A 21,899-nucleotide genomic window follows, 5' to 3' on the forward strand; every position below is an offset into this window, starting at 1 on the left:
AAGCCTCGATCCTTAAGGGAAACAATCGAACACGGGATATCTGGACCTCGATTCGGACACCAATGATTAGGTCAAAAAGCACCGACCACATGGAATGGATAACTGGTGCTCCTCATCCTCGGGTTAGTCAAGCGGAGGTTGAGAATAATGACGAAGGGGCTAACCATTTGAGAATTCCTTGAAAAGAGCCATGTGGCGATCCTCATCTCCAGACGAGTCAAACAAAGATCGAGAATAATGACGAAGGGGCTAACTCTCTAAAGACCCCTCGAAAAAGGCCACTTGGTGCTCTTCGTTTCTAGACGAGTCAAGCAGAGGCCGAAAATGATGATGAAAGAATTAACCCTTCAGGGACTCCTTGAAAATGGCCAAATTGATGCTCCTCATCATCGGATAAGTCAAGCAGAGGTCGAGTACAATGGCCAAATTGGCGCTCCTCGTTCCTGAGCCCCATTGTAGGTCGGGTGAAAATGACAACAATGACTTGGCAAAATATTGCCAAGGAGACTTCGGATGTTGCGACTTCAAAATGACTCTAGACTCAAGTCCGAATAGAGGACTTCTACTTTGTAACTGGCTCGATTAGTTGATTGAGATAAAGATCCCACTGGTCAGATAGATATCTGATCCCAAAGACTTGAGACTACTCAACCAACAAGCCCATCGGAACAAAATGAATTCCTCTACCGAATATTGTGAATTAAATGTTCCCAAGGGGAAGGTTGAATCAATTACTGACGATCAACCATAGAGCTAACTATTTCCTTCATCTGAAGCGATAAAACCACTTTGAACTCTGGGGTGGGGGCAAGTATTGTGGAGATTACCTACCATCCAACCTAACCTTCCCTCATATCACAGTCAAGCTCCCACTAATGACCTAACGAGACAGTCTTGGATATGAAGGAGAGACTCAAGCACCTGAGACAAGAAAATACTACATTATTGGCCGTCACCCGATCTTTAGTTCGGACGGCCACCAACCCCAAGGTCAAGACCCAGCCAATGGCACGAGACGGTGCTCAAGGACCCTCATGAATGATGATACCCATGGAGCATAGCCTCAGCTCTGTCCCGACCTCAAGCCTCGACCTATTCAACCAAATGGATAATTCTTGATATCTTCTAGGAACCTTCAGAATGTGGGCATGACCTGCAGCTAGCACCCATGATTAACAAATCTGATCTACAGGCACAATTGGCCACCGACACCTATAACTAATAATTTGGATCATAGGTTAGTGGATGAATCCCAACAATTTGTCATATTGTGGCCTCACAGGCCCTGACAGTCTATCTGTAAGATTCCAACGTAATAGTCTTTGATTATATCTCTATATAAAAAGGTAATAAGGAGACCTTAAGATAAGACAAAAAATCTCAGGACTCAGAGCTAATATTTCGCTCCTACTCATTTTTCTTCCTCCTTCGACTGTTTTCTAAGCTCTGGTTGACTTAGGCTTCAAAAGATCTCTTGCTAGACATACTCCAGCGAGAGGACTTTCTTTATAGGTCCTTTGGTCATAGAGGGCAGCCTACAACCACCAGAGCATTTGGCCGGCCTCCTAATGCAGTGCCATCAGGGTTCAACAGCAATAGTTTTGATTGTATTTTTCATCCAAAGGAATGATTGATCTTTTTTCCTGACATGATCAACTGTTGGATCATGTCTTGTACATATTTTTAAAACATCCCAATCTCTTTTTTCCATCTATCTACATAGATCTCAAAGTAGATATTATGCAATCCAATAATTGATGTTGTGGAAGAAGGAGAATCATTATTTGACACGAAAGATACAATTTGAACCCATTGCTTGAAACCCAGCATGTGTAGAGCTCCATGAAGAAACATGTATGGTTGTGATCATTTTGTTGGAGTAAAGATTTTATTAGTTATATAAGTTAAAGATTAATCTCAATTATGTAGAAAAGACTTGATTTTTATTTGAGCAAAATGAGCTTTTCTCATAAGGATGATTTATTTTTGACTTATTGGATCACTTATGACAAAATGAATTTACACATTCAGCTCATTGAAGCATGCATATTGATGTGATGAACAGATCTTATATGTTGGCATATGTTTAAAAATGTCCTTAAAACAGTCATAAGGATATATAGAAGTATGGAGATCAAGTAAATTTCAAAAAAGTCATTTCTTTGTTTTTTTTTTTTAAAAAAAAAAGTGGATCACTTCTGTGAAAACAACAAACAAGGTAGACCTTTTTTTTTTAAAATTATTTCATCATAGGAAAGGAGAGTAGGAATTGAAGTGAAATTTTGAAGATTACAATATCCATGAGGACAATGTAAGTGAATAGTGGTGAATGAAGGCAGAGTTTAAAGGAGTTTGCTTTATAGCATAATCAGATGTGTTTGTTAAAGACAAAAATAAAGCACACTCTTACAATAATTATTAACAACCTACCAAATCAACTTAGGGCATAGGCTACACATGCTTGAGTGAATGGATGTTATCTGCATTGCTTTCACAATCTTATTCTTTCTTCTTCTTCTTCTTCTTCTTTTTCACTCTCTTTGAGCAAAATGGTGATTATCCACCACAATTTTCTATCAATTAATGACTAGGAAAAGGCTGAATAGCCCAAAAAAGAGGAAGATGGAAGTGGAAATATACATGAATGACCACCAGGCTGCCGCCAACTTTCAATTTTTTCCTTGAATTTCACAAGATATAGGTAACAATGATATATTACCAGATTTAAACTGTTATTCTGCTTCTTTAAGAAACTATTTGGATTTTCCTAGGGCATGGATTGACAATCTTGTAGGATTTATAGATTAGACGGTCAGTAGAGAGAAAAACTCAAAATTATTCTTCTCTTCAAAATTCCCTAAAGTCTTTAATTTGGTTTTAGTACTATATTGGAAAGAGGCAAATATATATTTGTGTTTATTTGACTTCTTTTCGTGCTCAACTTTGTTGGACCTTGAATGGAAGTGGGTTTTATACCACGGGAAACTCTTTGTGCACTGCAGACTGTGCAGAAAATCCGACATGGAGCACACCGTCTTGTCCAATTGGTCCACATAGTTACTATTTTTTAATATATATTTAATATTTGTAGCTTTATTTTTTTATTTAAAATTTTAAATGATAAAAATATCTCTGTTCTTTAAAAAAATTATGATATCTTATGTTCATATTATGACATCTTATATCCAGAAAGTCATAATTTTTATCCACAAGATATCATAATATAATACAGGATATTATAATATGTACAAGATATCATAATTTTTTCAAAGAATAGAAGCATTTTCGTCATTCAAAATTTTTAAACGAAAAAATAAGCTGCATGCATTAAATGTCCATTAGAAAGTGGTTGGATAAAAATACACCTTCCATATTATGATATTCTAGGCCATATTATGACATCTAGGACCATATTATGACATCTTACATGCAAAAAATTATAATTTGACACAGGATGTCATAATTTTCTACGCTATATTATGACATTTTGCATATAGGAAGCCATAATATACTACAAGATGTCATAATTTTTTCTCCACATCGGATTTTTGACACCACCTACAGTGCACAAAGAATTTCTCTTTATACCATACACGTGTAATGGTCCAGCTCAACGAGAATCATGACGTGGTGTGGCGCATGCATGATGATTGTTGATATTTTAATATTTTTATTTTATTTATGATATTTTATTTTATCTTATATTTTATCATATTTTATTTTTTATCATATTTCTTTGTTGATCAGTCGCTTTCCTTCATAGTCAAACAGTCAAATGATTGTTTATCCTAGACGATTGTATTTTTGCTTTGATCAGTGGCCTTCCTTCGTGGTCTATCGATCAAATGGCTATTTACAGGTGTCTACTAGTGATCTATAAAAAACCACGAGTCCTAGCCTATGAGACATCTGAAAATCAACAATTTTTTTTCTTTCCTTCAAGAGTCCAATATTTTACAAACTCTCTCTCTTTTCAGTGCTCTTACTTTTCCATTTCATTGCTGAGTATTAGAGGACTGTCAACTTGCTTTACTATCATACTCTAAGGAAGGATATCCTGATCGTATCTTTGGATAGAATTCTTAGTGACATTGGAACAAGGGTCAGAAATTTTTCTTAAGACAGTGCCCAACATGCTTTTGCGTCTTTTCCTTTTGGGTCAATTTAATCAGATCCTGGGTAAGTCAATTTAAAATTCTTATCTTTATCGTATAGTTTAGATAAATTTATAGTTTATCAAAAGCTTTTACTTACAATAGTTCTCGGTTTGATAAAACTCTCTCTTCAGAAGGATTCTTCATAACATTCTAAGGCAAATTACATCTCTACGTTCTAGTTTTCATTAATCTGATACTAAATTTTTGTATTTTAAATTTGACTAGCTTTCTTAAATATTGATAAATTATGGTTACTATAATTACTCTATCGTGCTTGTTATTCTTTTTAATAGAGGCTGACTACCAGCATTATTTTTTTGAGTTTCTAATTTGTATTCTAAAAATAGAGAGTCTTAATAGACTTTAAAGTTTATTTGTAGCTCTATTTAAATCCATCTAAATCAAATTTCTTATAATCTTTATCATACATCAATGGGTGCTAAGGAAGCCTTAACTTTTAAATCCAAAAAGTTCAATGGTCATGGGTTCCTTAGATAGCAGGAACAACTTGAGGCCTGGTTAATTATACTTGGCCCAATTACTATCACTGGAAAAAAGCGACCTTATGATGTCTTCTCATCCTCATCTAAATCAAGATCCTTTTCTAAATCATCTGATTCTTTAGACACTCATAAAATCGATAAGTCACTAGAAGAAATTGAATTCTATTGTAGTTTTGAATCATTAGTCATCTTTTAGATGACCTATATAAAATTTATAGAAAATATAAAATCATTGAGAAACTTTGAATTGTCCTAAAAGATGCCTATAATAGAGATAATGAGGGGGCCATAAGATTCACCAGTAGTGACTTTAGTAATTTCAAGATGATGTCCCTATAAATGATCAAATCCATCATTTCCAAAATTTGATCCAAGAGATTCATAAAGGAGGCTCGACATTAGATGAGAATTATCAAGTCTCTTGCCTAATCAATAAGCTTCCATCTTTATAAATCAATTTTGGACATGATCTTAGAAGAATCCAAGACTACTTTAGTCTAGATCTATCATCCAAGCTATTAGAATAGGAGACCAATACCGAATTAGAGAGTGGAAAGAAAATCGAATGAAAGCCAAAGTAAACCTGATCAAATCTCAACACTTAAAACAAAAATCTAAAAGTGAGGGGTACCAAGATCAGAACCAAATCTTTAGATCCAAAGACTTCAAAACCAAGGGTAAAAGGAAAAGGGGTAGATTCCAAAATCAGACCAAATCCAACTCTCAAGCAATAGGGAACAAGAAATCTATTGATGGGAGGTTGTGCTTTATTTGTGGTTAAGACAACTACCTTGCACACCAATATTTCTATTGAAAGATGGAAAAAATTGTGACAAAAAAAAGGAAGAACCAACCTCAATCCTAACCTATGGTCAATATGGTAGAAACTGAACCAACCACTTTTAGGTCAGTGTCCTTCACTCTCTTGGTTAACTTTACCTATAAAGCCACTAATTGGTGGTTAGACTTTAGTGCCGATATTCATGTTTGCATTGACAGAGTATTTTTTTTCTCTTATTAAGACGCAAGTGGACGAAGTATAATCATGAAAAATAGAACTGTCAACATTTTGGGCGGTGATAATGTCAACCTAAGATTTACCTTTGAAAAGAATATTATTGTTCGAGACATGTAGCATATTTTTGACATCAGAAGAAATCTAATCAGTGGATTCCTATTCATTCAATTAGGATATAAGATTATATTAGAGTTCAATAAAATTATAACTTCTAAAGATGATGTATTTATTGGTAAAGGATTTGTATTTGATAGATTGTTCAAACTCAATGTAATTTCTCTTTTAATTAATAAAAATTCTATTTCATATCCTTCTCAATCAATTATGTTTAAATTTTGAATCTTGTGATGTTTGACATAATAGACTAGGTCATGTGAATTTTAAGTCTATTCCAAAGATGTTTAATCTTAATCTTATTCTTAAATTCAAGATTAATCATAAATCTAAGTAGAAAATCTATGCTCAAACTAAACAAATTAGAGAACCTTTAAAATCCATCCCTCGAAAAAATGCTACACTCCTTGAATTAGTTCATAGTGATGTTTGTGATTCTTGTAAAAATCCAACACATAGAGATAGTCATTATTTTGTGATTTTTATTGATAACTTCTCTAGGTATTATTATTCATTTCTCTTCAAGATCAAAAATAAAGTTTTTAATAAGTTTAAGGTTTTCAAAGCTGAGACTGAAAAAAAAATTATAATCCTAAGGATTGCTAGAGGAAGTGAATATTTTTCAAATGACTTTGTTATCTTTTATCAAGATCATGGTATACTTCATGAAGTAATTATTTCTTACTCTTCTCAATCTAATGGTGTTGCTGAATGGAATAATATAACTCTACTGGACATGGTTAATGTCATAATCATAATTTTTGGTGTTCCAAAAAACTTATGAGGGGAAGCTCTTTTTGACTTCTACCTTTTTTCTTAATAAAATTCCATCGAAGGATAAAGAGAAGGCTTCTTATGAGTATCGAAAGGGACATGCAACAAAGCTGAGTTATTTCTGAGTCTGAGGGTACTTAGCTAAGGTTATTGTTTCTGAATCTAAAAAAAATAAAATATGTCCTAAAACCACTGATTCTATCTTTGTTGGTTATTCCGTTGGTAGTAACATCTATCATTTTCTTGTTATTCATTCTGATTTCAATGATATATCTATTTATACCATTATTGAATCTAGAGATATAATCTCCTTTGAAAATTTATTTCCTTTCAAGACTTGAATCCCTAGATCCACATCCGATTATGACTCTTATTCCTTGCCTACTTCCACTTAGATCTCTAGTCCTCTGATTCTTAATGATCCTACATCTAATCAACCTGATCTTCCTTCTAAGCCCAGAAGGAGCAAAAGGTTTAGGTTTGAAACAACCTGGGTGAAGGTTTCTTTACCTTTTTAGTTAAGGATACATGGGTTGGGATCGAAAAGAACCTGGATGAAGGCTTCTTTATCTTAGTTGAGGATACACTTAATTCATACAAGCAAGCTATGAGATCTTTCGATGCTTTTTTCTGAAAGAAACCAACTAATAGTGAGATTGATTCTATTATTGAAAATAATTCTTAGATTTTTACTGATTTACCTCCTAAAAATAAACCTTTAGATCAGAAATAGATCTTTAGAAAGAAACTTAGGGTTGATGGATCAGTGAAAAAGTATAAAACGTGGCTTGTAGTCTAAGATTTTGGAAAAAAATTGATATTGATTTCTTTGATATTTATACATCTGTTACTAATATTACTATTATCCATATCCTCTTTGCTCTTGCTTCCATCCTTAAACTCTTTATGCATTAAATGGATATAAAGATTATCTTTTTTCATGGAGATCTTGATGAAGAAATCTATATGACTAAACTTGAGGGCTTCATAGTGCCAGATCGAGAGCATAAAGTATGCAAGCTTATTAAATCCTTATATGGACTAAAGCAAGTACTCAAACAATGGCATGAGAAGTTTGATAAAATCATTCTTTTATATGGTTTCCAAATCAATGAATTTGATAACTATTTGTATCATAAAAGATTTGATGATTGATATGTTTCTTTTTGCCTCTATATTGATAATATCTTGATTCTATCTTCTAATCTTGATCTAATTAATGATGTCAAAAAATTTCTTTCTCATCATTTTGACATGAAAAATTTAGGTGAAGCTGATCTAGTAGTTGGCATGAAACCGATCTCCTGATTCAATTTCTCTATGTCAATCCCATTACATCTAATTGTTGATCAATAAATTCAATTATTCTAATTATTCTCCTATTTTTACTCCTTTTGATCCTTCTATCCAACTTTTAAAAAATTCTGATAAACCCATGAATCAAGAAAAATATGCTCGAATCATTGAATCTCTTATATATCTCTCGAATCATACTAGATATGACATTGCCCATACTGTTTCTAGACTTAGTCAATATACTAGTAATCCTAACATGGTTCATTGATTACTCTTGAAAGAGCCTTTAGGTATCTTAAAGGTACTATTTTATATTATCTTAAATTTGTTGGCTATCTAGCTGTATTGGAGAGGCACAATGATTCCAACTAAATTTCTGACTCATCTGATGTTAAATCTATCTCTGACTTTGTATTCCTTTTTGGTAGTAATACTATTTCTTGGAAGTCAGCCAAACAAACCATACTAATCATAAGTACAATAGAAGTTAAACTTGTTGCTCTTGATTCTATCTACTCTGAAGCTAAATGACTTAAAGATTTTTTATCCAAAACTCTTTTGATTTCATCTCTTGTTACTTCTATTTCGATCCATTATCATTCTAGAGTTGTAATTGATTTCTGTAAAAGAAAAACTAGAAAATTCAAAAATAAGCAAACATAAAAGAGTATAAGAAAATAAGAAATCCATATTATTATTTCTTTATCTTATGTAAAAACTGATAATAATCTTGTTGATTGCCTTACTCAAGGCCTAAATATGACTAAGATCCTATAGTTATCAAGGGGGATAGGACTTTATCTATAATGAGCCTTCCAATAGTGAGAACCTAACTTTTATGATAGAAGACCCCTTCAAGGAAGGTTTAATATGATAATATCAAACTAATTGGCTAGCTAGGGAGTGCATGTTTTTATATATATATAAGAGTCTTCACTCCATCCCATCTTTATAATGATTAGTGCACCTACTTAGATATTAAGAAAGAGCATAGCTCTGAACGAGACCTAAGAGATATTCTCGTTGATCATGTGACTATGCACATATCTCTAGAGGGCTCGCCAATATGAGAGCTTCTGTATACAGTTGCAGCTAAGAGATATGGGCAAATGAATCCTAGGTACTCTTACAAACAACAAGATACTCGCATATAGCCAATAATGTGCAATCCTATTATAGATCCTTCTGTACTACGTATGTGATAGTTAAAATCTGTATCAAAAGAATGTAGTTTAAGATCTAATTCACTTCGATTCTTTCAGATAGAAACTATCTATACTAAGTGAGATTAAAATACTTCACCTATTCTATAGTACAAATATTCAGCAATAAAGTTTGAATTACTTAATTTAAATAATAATTATTATTTATTTTAAAAATTTTGAGTTTTAAGAGGGACCATTAGAGTTTTGGAGGGAAAAACTCAAAATTTTTCTTCTCTCTAAAGTCCCCTAAAGACTTTGTTTTGGTTTTATCCCACATTGAAAAGGGACAAATATATGTTTGTGTTTATTTGACTTCTTTCCTTGCCCATCTTTGCTTGGGCTTTAGATGGAAGTGGGTTTTGTACCACATATGCACGACGGCCTGACCCGACTCACATGCATGAATCGCAATGTGATGTGGTGCATGCACGTGATGATTGCTGATATTCTAATATTTTTATTTTCTTTATCATATTTTATTTTATCATATTTTTTTGTTGACCAGTCGCTTTGCTTCACGATCAAATGATCAAATGACCATATATTTTAAATGATCATATATATTTTTGCTTCGATCAGTTGCCTTCCTTCGTAGTCCGTCGATCAAATGGCCATCTATAGGCATCTACTTGCAATCTATCAAAGATTGTGAGTCCTAGCCTATGGGGCATCTGAAAATCAGTGATATCTTTCTCATCTCCAAGAGTCCAATATTTTGCAAACTCTCTCTCTTTTTAGTGTTTTTATTTTTTTTCATTTCATTACTGAGTATTAGAGAAGGACTGTAAGCCCTCTCTACAATTACGCTCTAAGGGAGAGAGTTTCAATCATATCTTGGGGCTGAATTCTTGGTGATACCCATATGAGGGCCTAGAATTTACCTTAGAATCGTGCCGAGCATGCTTTTGGATCTTTTCTTTTTTTGCTTCTTAAATCAACAGGCCGATCTAATCAGACCCTAGGTAAATTAATTTAAAACTCTTATCCTGATCATATAATTTAGATAAATTAGAAGTTTATCAAAAATTCTTATGTAAAATAGTTCTCGATTTGATAAAACTCTCTTCAAAAGGATTCTTCATAACATGGTTTGGTACATCTCGCATCATCACAAGCTACAAACTAGGCTAGCCAAAATATCCAGAAATAGTTTTGGATAAATCTCTCAAAAGATCATTTTTTTTTTCTAGAAGAGCCAAGCCCATCCATTTTTCAAAGCTATTTCTGCATATTTTATGAATATATGCTTAACCCAGTCTGTAACTTATAATCTTGCTGGCTGTATTGACCCAATCTACGAATCTTATAGGATTTTTAACAGAATCTTATAGAACAACCCAAATAGGCACTAAAGGATCTAAAGTGATATTATGGCCTTACTTTTTCTAATTGATAAACATCTCTATTTAAAGGATGCATCATGTACAGAATGAACCAATTTACCAAGTTATTTCTTTTTCAACTAGAATAATTAAAAATACTTAAAAATACCTATTATAGTATAAAAAGGAGAGCATCATTAGTTCCATATTAATTGTGAGTTAAAGAGAACTCTGTCTTATATAGGAAATGACCATCTTTCCCATATGAGGCTCCTTTTGAAGGGCTAAACTATAAGGCCCATACGTCAGAATAGATAATGCCTCACGTACTGAGTCATGAGCCCTTAACAATAACAGTGGCATATCAATAGGTGACCACTCTTACAATTGTGGGGCTCCTCCCGCCTATACACCAGTCTATAGTAAAAATAGAGAGAAGGGCACCTTTCGTCCATATACAAATTCTCCTTAACTGGGGGGCTATGTTGTAGTGTAGAAAGAAAGACATAATTAGTCCCATATTGATTGTGAGTCAAGAGAGACTCTGGCTTATATAGGAAAGAACCATCCTTACCACATAAGGTATCTTTTGAAGGGCAAAACTATAAGGCCCATAGGTCAGAGTGAATAATACATCACGTACTGAGCCATAAGTCTTTGGATGCAATTGTGGGGCTCCTCTCATTTGTACACAAATCTACGGTAAAAAAAAGGAGGGCACCTCCTATCCATACACAGACTCCTCATTGATTAGGGGTCTATGTTGTAGTATAAAATAGAGGGGCATTATTAGACCCATATTAGTTGTAAGTTAAGGGAGAACTTTGGCTCATATAAGAAGGAACCATTCTTTCCACATAAGATGCCTTTTAAAAAATAAAATCATAAGGCCCATGAGATGGAATAGACAATATCTTATCCATCGAGCTATGAGCACTTAACTACAATAATATCCAACCACTCAACCAGCCGTTCCTTAGATGTGTGCATACGTGCATTGAAATCATGACAATGGAAATGGAGGGAGGTGGCTATGCAACAGGATCGTAACAGGAATGAGAAAAAGCTTTTCAAAGTAAGACTGAAGTAATTTAGCGTTCAAAGTCATGCTCTGCACCCACATCTCTAACCTTGGTTAGAATATCCATGGCAACTCCTCTACATAGAATTTAAGAAAAATTATGTTTTGACTCCCTCAACTTTGCCTGTTGTACATATATTTTGTGCATTAAAAAAAAAAAAATTAGATCCATCAACTTAATATTTGTTACAATTTGAATCTTCCATCCATTTCCTTTAACGAGGGAATATAATCTACTTGAAGAGAAGGATGTGGCATCACATAATATCTTGCTAACAGGTTTGGTCGAGTGGGAACGTGAAGATCTTGCTGCTGAATTGTTCAATGACATGATAAAACTTGGAGTACGTTTATAGGAAGCCACATTTGCTATTCTCTCGTGTGTTTGTTGCAGAGCTGGAACGGTGATCAGTTGAGTTGGAAGCGCATTCTACCAAAAAAAAAAAATTTGGAAGTGCGGGGTTGACCATGGAGACGACACCATTAGTCGATGGTATCGAGCATATGTGTTTCACAGGCTGGAGCAGGAGGGTGCCAGTGATGCCAATGGTGTTGAGCTTACATGCTTTGCGAAGCACAACAAGAATGAAGAGCTGATTTGCTTCCTACGAGAAAAATAGAGAAAAAGAATAAAATTTTTATGGCCAGATCGATTATGAAAGAAATTATGATCGGACTATCATCGCCTCTCCGAAGCCCGCCGCGTGTGTTAAAATACTAAAAAAAATAGGAATGGATAAATTCTAGAGGATTATGTGATGTTTATCAAAACTGTTCAAATACCCCTAGGATTTATCTATTTTTATTTTCTTAATATTTTAACGCATGCGCATAAGTGCGCGCGGCATGCTTCGGAGATATAGTAGACGATGATGATCCGAACATAATTCCTTCCATGGCCGGTCTGACCATAGAAGTTTTATCCAAAGAAAAGGGTGGGAGAGTAGTGACGCAGAATAAGGCTATGATGTGGCAGTGGTAGTCTAGTTATTTGCAAAGGATCATTAATTAATGACTGTTGGAGGAAATTTTAAAAATAAAAATTTAAAATTTTTTTAATAAATTTTTTTCTAAATGTGCTTTTCTTTTTGATTATTTTGTTTGAGATCTTTTAGTCCCACATTAGAAATAAAAAGATTGTTTAAACTCTTTATATGAAAAAAAGAGTCTACTTAACCTCTTAGGCATGCTTGAGGAGCTTTGAAGAAAAATTTTTAATATGTGTGTACGAATTAAATCAAAATATATTGGCTATAAAAAGCTCACTAAAGATATTTTTGTTTATTTTGATTTTGCTACCTTCTATAAGTCAATGTTTTCTTTTAATTTTTCACAAAGAAGAATCTTAGACTATAACCAATATATTTCATATCATAGAGGAGACAGATGGAAGGATCATATTGCAATAAAAAGTAAATTGACTGATCTAATTGAAAATTTCTAAACTGCATGAGATATATGATCAACAAGACAAAGTTGAGAGGGTCAGAGATAATTTTCTCTATAATTACAATAATATACAAATTTAAACTTAAGAGATTTATTTTTAAAATAATAAAAAAGATAGTGGAGTTGTATTCCAATGTCTCTTTTTTTTTTTTTTTTCTCAAATAAAACAAATCACACGTCCTTTCTGGACCCCAAGTTCGTTCAGATTTCAACTTGCTTGTTTTACATTAGAGTTCAAATAAAGAAGGAACTTATTTAGTTGGTCCATAGAAATCACCAAACCATTTAAAAAATTCGAACTTCCAAATAATTTAGGCTCCTCTCGGTAGCTTTGGTAAAGAGTGGATTTATGCTGAAACCACAGCCTAATTCAGACAAGTAGAATGCCCAAATTAGTTGGCAGCCATCATCTATCATTAATCATTGCAATCAGTTTGGACCTAACACTACAAATAAGGGCTCATATGTTGGATGAGGCATTACTGCTCCAATTGGTTCATCAATTTGGTTGGATCCAAGACTACAATTATTGTTGAACATAACAACTTTTATCAAAGATTCAATTTTGTCAATGTCTTGCCAGGAAAGTACAAATCTGAAACCACGGAACACAAAAGCAAACTGGGATCCAAATGAATTTAGGCCAGGTTAGAACATTGTGGAGGTTGCCAATCCTTATCAATTTGCAAGTCTTGATATTCCAATCTGTCAAGTCTATGTATGGTATGAAGAGGTGCTAATCCTGATCTTTTAGGTTATTTGTGAGGCATTATGTTGAACAATTTTGTCTTAGTTAGACATAAATGGTTTAAATTTTAGATTTCAGTAAGAGATAATTAGTCTCAACAAGATCAAATTGAGGTTGTAATTCATGCTAGCAGCTGGATGCCACTTTCCTGGCCTTGCTATCAAACCTCTATCAAGAGGTGACGGTAATTGGATAAGAGATGAGGTTAAAATGGTTTAATCTATGGTCAACCAATGATTGACTGGAATCAACCCATTAACCTGTGATCCGAACACCAAAATATGATGAAGCCTCGATCAGGTTTCAGGACATTGATGTACACAGACATCTTAATAATTTTAGGCTCGAATTATTGCTCTGAATTTGTAAATAAAATCTAAAGGTCTTACAGGATTCAGAGGGAGTGGTGGAAAGAATTGGAAGGAGCTTTTGGAGGTATTGTAGATATAGAGCAATAATTCAAGCCTAAAATAATTGAGATGCAGTCTATTGTGGCTGTCAATATCACACATCTCTCTGTCAGCCCTATTTACGTTTCGTTCTTTGATAGTAACAGGCTCAAAAACTATGAACCATAATCATTTTATTCTGATTTCATTATTTTTTTTAAGGGAAAAGTCCAGCCATCTCTGGTCTACTGGGTTGAAAACAAAGCCGCACGCCAAAATGGAAACAAGAAAATCCGGAGTTCAAAGATCCCGGCGGCCCTCGAAAGTGGCAAGCTCTCTCTTGTAAACATAAACACCTGAACTTCCCGTGGGCTGTGATGTTTCTCTCACCCTAACCACCGTCTAGCGGTCACAATGACCATTGTAATCACTCAGATGATATATGTGGGGAGTTAGACTCTGCAATAAGAATGGAAATGAGTAGATTCAAAGTTTTTGGTTGAAAAAAATCTCATTTTCAGGAGATGTTTGGTTTACGGTTAGAATCAGAATCAGAATGAATTGGAATCTTAATCAAAATAGCCAAATATTCTGAAATGTTTGGTTCATGGCGAAATCGTAAAGGAAATCTAATAGGAATGAAAATTTGAATCATCAGAAGAGAGTAGAGATTGAGTTTTAGGTAGATTGTGTCATATTTTTATTTTACCCCGAAATCGAATTCGGAATGGAACTTCTTCCAACCAAATGGTTAGAATAAGACTCATCTATTTTCATTCTGATTCCGCATCCCAACTCCTCCCAACCAAACACCCTCTCCATTCTGATGTTAGAAAAAATGGGAATACCCCTACTCTCATCCAATATTTCATTATGATCATTTCAATCTTCATTCCAATTCATTCTGACCATCACATAGTTAAGTACCTTGGAGAGGGAAGGATGGTATAAAAAGCTCACATTTCTGATTCAGGGACTCCAGAAGAGTTAAAAGAGTTGTTGGTCCTGACCCACCGCGTGGAACAGTACCCCACCTATCCCGGTTTCAGGGGCACTGATTTGACCAAGAGAAGCCACGAGCTAGCCGAGAAAGGGCAATCTTAGTTTGTTAGTTCAAAAGCGAGCATTGGTAAACACGAGCAAGAAACACATCATGCCACATCGATGGTATATATTATTTCACACCGATGGCAAGGTGATAATCGAGCCAATTTCTTTTGCTAAGAAAATTAATCTCATACTCTAAGGATTGAGCAAACTCAAGAACACCTATTTGATCAAAACCACAACACAAATGATCAAATGCCATCCGTCAGATGCTACTCTATTTTGTAAGTGGTTGGTCACTCTATGTAATGATCAAGACAATGCCAGCACTAGGTGATTTCAACTTTGATTAAGTGATTGGTATTAATAACCATTTAAAAATCTATAATCTATTGCCTGGTCACCACACATGTAATATCTTTATCCTCCAGAATTATAAAAATTAAGGCAATGGTCATCCATCCAAAAATCACAGTGAAAGCCAACCATCTAAGAGGTATGTTGTTAAATCCACCTTTGACACATTCACCCATATTTGAGAGGCTCATCATATTTGAGAGGCTCATCCTGAGAATAAATATACCTAAGCAAACATATTTATTTGCCTGCACTATACCAAAGTAGTATTAGGTACTCTTCAGTATGGTTGGTCAACTACAAGTCTACTCCAAAATGGCATTTCCCTTTTTTTTTTTTTTTTTTTTGAGAGAGAGAGAGAGAGAGACAAAGAGGAAGCAAGATACTTCCCCCTCGGACAAAATGGCATTTCGTTGGGTCACCTAGAATTTTTGATATTCATATTTGATCAAAAAAACTACCACTGTTGTTTGATCAATCAAAATAATAATTTGCCATGGATTTTGACTTTTGTAGATTTTGTACATAATATCTAACAACGCATAGCATGCAACATCAACTTATTGTTAAAGATATCAAAAATCTAGATGGTCGAGAAACATATATTTGTGCTCCACATACCCACCTCTTTCCCTATATCCATAACTAATCTCATCTATAGATAGCTAAGCACCTTAACTACCTTTTTGTTTTTGTTTTTTCTATATTATGAGGGAAATATTAGACATGTATATCACAAAAATTAGAAAAGTCCATTAAATCACATAAATCATAGAAAATCATGGTCAATCTAGTGAAAAATCAGAGTAAATCATTAGTCATTTATTTATAAGTAAGAGTCTCGAATCAACAATGGTTGCCACTGGACAAATTAGTCATCTTAGAGATCAAAATTTGAGAATGGCTCATTCAAAATAACAAAGTTAAAAAAAGTAAGAATGAATTAAAAAAACTGACTCCTAATCCTCTCCTTGACTGCCTGCAATTTTATATTGAACAACAATTATTCGGTCCACCCATCTCATTTTTCATTGGCTCCTCATCTTCTGCAAGAATAGAAATCCCAACAGTTAACTTGTCATAAATACAATGCATTGTTATCTAACAAATAATGAGATGAATAGACCAAAAGTTCTGCTCCACCTAGGCACACTACCATTTCTCTCTTACATCACACCCTTGGATTATTATTCCCACCTGTTGTGGATTTGCACCTCGGCCTCTGGCACTAGCCGAGTTGTATAAGATGACACATATTAGACTAAGTATACGACAGATGAAGATCGTCAGACACTTCCTACTAAATTGGTAGTAGTTCATACTCAGTCTAACTCTAATTCACCTTATATTCAGACGACCTATCATAGTGCATACATGGCCGACCAATCTTAGCCAATTTGAGGTTGAGCACCTGCTCTACGAACTCCAAAACCACAACCCCGGACGATCTATTATAGCTCATCCAGTGCCGAGCTAAGCTCCTCATTAGATCTATCTCCCCTTCAAATCGAGAAAGTTCAGATAAAATAGAATTCTTCTACGATTGAGTCTTCCGTAAAAGAAAAATATCATATCTGAATCAATCTGTGTGATAAATCTGAAAATTATCAGGACTCCGAGAAGGATACAACTCTAACTCCTCCACTCTAAATAAAGGCTCCAAGATCCTCCAAGGTGTGGAATCGACTCTTCGCTCTCTCCTCTCATTATTCTCCATCTCCTGACTTGAGCATCGGAGAGTCTTCACCAGAGAACGCCCCCAGTGAGGACTTCTTTGCAAGTATTTGATGAAGCTCCAATAGTGGTTTCACCTCGGTCATATCTACTTCAACGGCCGACCTCAGATGAGAAGATTAGGAACAATACTTGACGCTAGAGGAAGGGTCCTCGACTAGTTTCGAGGTCTTATTTTGAGAGGAGAGAGCTCTCCACCAGACACTATGAGGACACGAAGGGATGCATCCAATGCATCGTAATGCTCCAATAGCTGACGGGCCAATAACATCCAACCGACCAATGCATCATCGTCATCGATTCAGGAGAATCTGCTACCAGCAACACCCGTGATCTCCCAAGATCAGTATAATAGCCTCGTCCAGCATGTGCAGGTACTTTCGACCGCGATAAGAGGAATACAATAGAATAGTGAGTCTCGTCCTACCCCTAAAAATCTACAGTCGGCCAGAGGTAGATCGGCCTCTCCGTAGCCCAAAGGCAGAGGCCAGTCATCATAGCTTACCTAATAGTCCACCTCGCTACAGACCTAGGTGGTCACCTATCCTGATCTCTAGAAGGGATTCTACTTTGGATCATGTTTTTCCTCGATATCATCCAACCTGGGAGGATGACTTAAAAAGAAGGCTCCAAAAAATACAACAATGGATCGACATGCTACAGACATCGAGACAACTAGATGATGACCTACGATTCAACATCGATCTGCCATTCACACAAAAGATTATGAACGAATCCCTGCCACTTTGAGGAATCGCCAACCCAGTAGACTATCTGGAGAGTTTTCGATCTCTCATGCTTCTGCAAGGAGCCAATGATGCAACTCTCTGTCGAGCTTTCCCTTTGACTTTTGAGGAAGGCAGCTTGTCATTGATACTCTAATTTGTAGCCAAACTCCATAGACTCCTTCCATCAATTGAGCCGGCTGTTCGTCACGCATTTCATCAACAGCCACCGATAGTGCCGTAACTTGAACTTCCTTGTGAGTATCAAGCAAAGGGAGAATGAACCTCTCTGAAACTACATCAACCATTTCAACTTCGCAACGTTGGAGGTGTGGAACTTAGACCAGTTCGTACCGATGACCGCATTGAAGGCCGAGCTTCTTCAGAATGACCTCCTCTTCTCGCTCAACATAAGCTATCCAAGAGACTTCACCGAAATGTTGGAGTGGACAGAGAGGTATGCTCAAGCTAAGGAAGCCTAGGATTGGCAAGGGGAGAACCTCGATAGTAGATCACAACCAAACGTCAGGTAGGAGAAGGACTATCGATGAGTGTAGCATCGACGTATGGACCAAGGTCTCATCGTTCTCAGACCCCACCTCAAGATAATCGATCTAGATCCTCTGCAGCACCACACCGATCTAGAACCCCTCCATGGAGATTCCACTACTTCACTCCACTTAATACCCCCCGAGCCCAAATCCTCATGGAGATAGAGCAGCAAGAAGAGCTCCCATAGCCAAAGAGGATGCTCGCTCCAGCACGAGCAAGGAATCCAAGAAAATATTACGGGTATCACTGGGACCACAGACACGACATGGAAGAATGCTGACAGCTCAGAGAGGAGGTAGAAGCACTCATCCAGTGTGGACATCTTCAGTGCTATGTTGATGGATGGCAAATCCCAGAGAACCCACGAGGTGATCTTCCATGACAAGAAGACCCCCGTGGAGATCAGTTAATAACAGAGGCCATCTATACCATCTATGTGGGGTAGATCGATCATATCTCTTTCGGATCAAGCCAAGCAGAAGAAAGGCCCATACCACATTAATGAAGTAGTTCAGTCAGGAGTCCATTGTCTTTGTCAGTTGGATGGAACTCCGATTCTAAGGATTTAAAACTCGATAGCTTGTGCATTTATCATCTTTGAATTATAATTTTTTATTGAATTAAATAATAAAAAATAATTTTTACAAATCGGTGCTCCTCGGCCATAGTCGAGAAGAGGTATGCATCTCCATGCAGTTCTCCATGTAGATCTCCATCATGCGCTCCTCGATTGTGATCGAGGATTAAAATATATTCTCCGTGTGGTTCTCCAAATATGCGCTCTTCGATTACGGTCAAGGATCAGATCGTATTTTCCATGTGGTTCTCTAAACACATGCTTCTCGACCATGACTGAGGATCAGAATGTATTTTTCATGTAGTTCTCCATACGGTTCTCCAAATATGCGCTCCTCGATCATGATTGAGAATCAGAACATGTTCTCCATCTGATCTCTATCGTGCACTCCTCAGCCACGATCGAAGAGCGATACGCATCTCCATGCGGATCTCCATCATGTGCTCCTCGACCACGACTGAGGAGCGGTAGCACCTCCATTCGATCTCCATGCGCTCCTCGATTATAATTGAGGACTGAACAACCCCAAGTTTGACCTTCCACCTACCGAACAATGATAGACTCAGAGATAATTGATTCCCATTCCTTGCCGTCAAGAAATGACCTAAAAGGTGATGAATAGCCTCCACGATACTCCATACAGATCAAACACTGAACTCAATCACAATGAAACAACCGATCTCGATAACTTGATGACATAGTGATGAAGAAGAAGACTAATTTCATTAAAGAGAAATTTTTACAAAATCTGATCGATCCTGTACAAAATATCTTGGCAAATGCCGAGGTCTACAGAATTGACCGACCTATGTCTGGACATGCCTGAGCTGAGATACAAAAGAGTTAAGCCCCTCCAGAAGCATGGGACTCCCCGACCTCTGCATGGTCGAAGAGGATGATGATGGCTGGTGCCGGAGCTGGTGCCACTTTCTCGATCACTGGATCCTCATGAACCGAACTGAAGAGATCCTTGGTTCACAGCCCATCGTCTCTGACCTCACCGACCTCCTCATCCTCACCGTCTGACTCTAGGAGACTGAGGTTGAGATTAGGTAAGTGATTCCTGACTTTCTCCTTGAAATCCTTGACCCCCTACACATACGAGAGCGAGCCGAACTCTATCTTAATATCTTGAAATGCGATCGAAGAGCAGAAGGCTTTGACCGTGGCGACCTTGGCAGCCTCCACCTTCTCTGCATACTTCTTCTTCTCAACTGATAGCCGAGCTTCAGCATTGGCCCGAGACTTGAAAAGTTCGGACTCTAGTTACTTCATCTCTTTCTTCAACAACTTGTTCTCCTCCTTGGCCTTCAACTTGTGCAGTTGGGCATCGTCCACCTTCCAGGTGGCCTGAGCAACCTTTTCCTCGATCTCTCTCTAAATTTGCCAAGCTTCATAGACCGTCTTCGAAAAATGATCGAAGTGGTGAACAAGCTACAAAAAAAAAGAAGAAGAGAGAATAGGTCAGCAAAAAGTAGTTAAGAAGAAAAAATCGAAAAGAACAGAGGAAGGTCGATAGATCATCACTTATCCAGAGAAGGAAGTCTCACGAATCCTGAATTCGGAATGCCCCACCTTCAGTGTTGAAGGCTTTAACATCAGCCGGCAGGAGAGCCAACCTAAAAAGAGATCAAGCGAGTCGATAATCACCGACGGCCTTCCTGGTGTCTGGGCCCTTGGCATCTGGTGGAACCTCCACTGGGAGGGATGCCTCAGCTAGGCAGGAAGACATGCAATTGAAATTTAGGGGGTCCCCGAACTCCACTGTGATGATGATAAAGAAGGTCGGGGGGCCAGGTCCCTCGGTGCAACAGAGCGCAGGTGCTGCACAACTTTCGCAGATGCTGACTCTTTCCTCGAGGGAGTGCTGTTGGGCTCCGAGGAACCTCCAACCACAAGCTGGGCGAGCATGGCCTCAAATCGGCCACATTTGAGAGCAGGGGCCGCACCTACCTTCCTCTTCTTCATAGCCCCATGAATAGCCTCTAGATCCTCGAGATTCACTACTGCATGGAAGAAAATGTTATTCAAAAAGGAAAGAAGTGCCGAACTAAAGAAGATGCAAAATAATATTTACATTTAGGGTCGGCCGAACTCAACCCAACCTTGGATAAATTTTCCTCAGTAAGGAGCTTGGTCAATAGAGGGAGAGTATGACCCAAGATCTGCTCCAATACCTCCTTCTCGACATCTGACAAAGTTGGAGCTCTAACCATCGACCTATGACGTCGACACCACGATGTGTTGAAGTCTCAGGGTTACTCAGTCAAGATAAAAAAGAAACACTCCTTCCAATTATACATCGAGAAAAGAGCACCTCGGAAGAAATCTCTGTAGGAGCACCTACCACCACCCGACCTCTGTAGGATGCTCCTTCAATGTGAAGCAAGCCCAGAAGAGGCAGGAGGTCAGCTCGACCCCGAGGAGAAGATAGTAGGTAAAGATACCTAAGATCTAGTGCCCTGAGTTCGGCGCAACGCTATAGAAGCTTATTCCATATAAATTAAAGAATTCTATGACGAGAAAATAGAAGGGCAGTCGAAGACCAGCCTTCAGCGATTCCTCATAAAGACCTACTCGACCTAGATGAGGAAGAGCCATCCGTTCTCCAAGAATGGCGACCTCTAGCCTAAACTGGACTGGGACTTGGTATTTCAACCTAATAATCTCCAGGTCCTCGGAGGTGATGATGGAGTTCACCTTAAATGGATCAAAGTCCGAAACTTCGGGCCTACCTGAAGAACAAGCAATATCAAACTCAGGGGCCGCATCCCTAACATCGACATTCGAGCTTCAGGTAGAGGGGGATGGACTAGACTCACTCATAGCTGAGAAATGAGAAACTGACCTA

The sequence above is a fragment of the Elaeis guineensis genome, chromosome 2, assembly GCF_000442705.2.
Source record: "Elaeis guineensis isolate ETL-2024a chromosome 2, EG11, whole genome shotgun sequence".
Taxonomy (NCBI): domain Eukaryota; kingdom Viridiplantae; phylum Streptophyta; class Magnoliopsida; order Arecales; family Arecaceae; genus Elaeis; species Elaeis guineensis.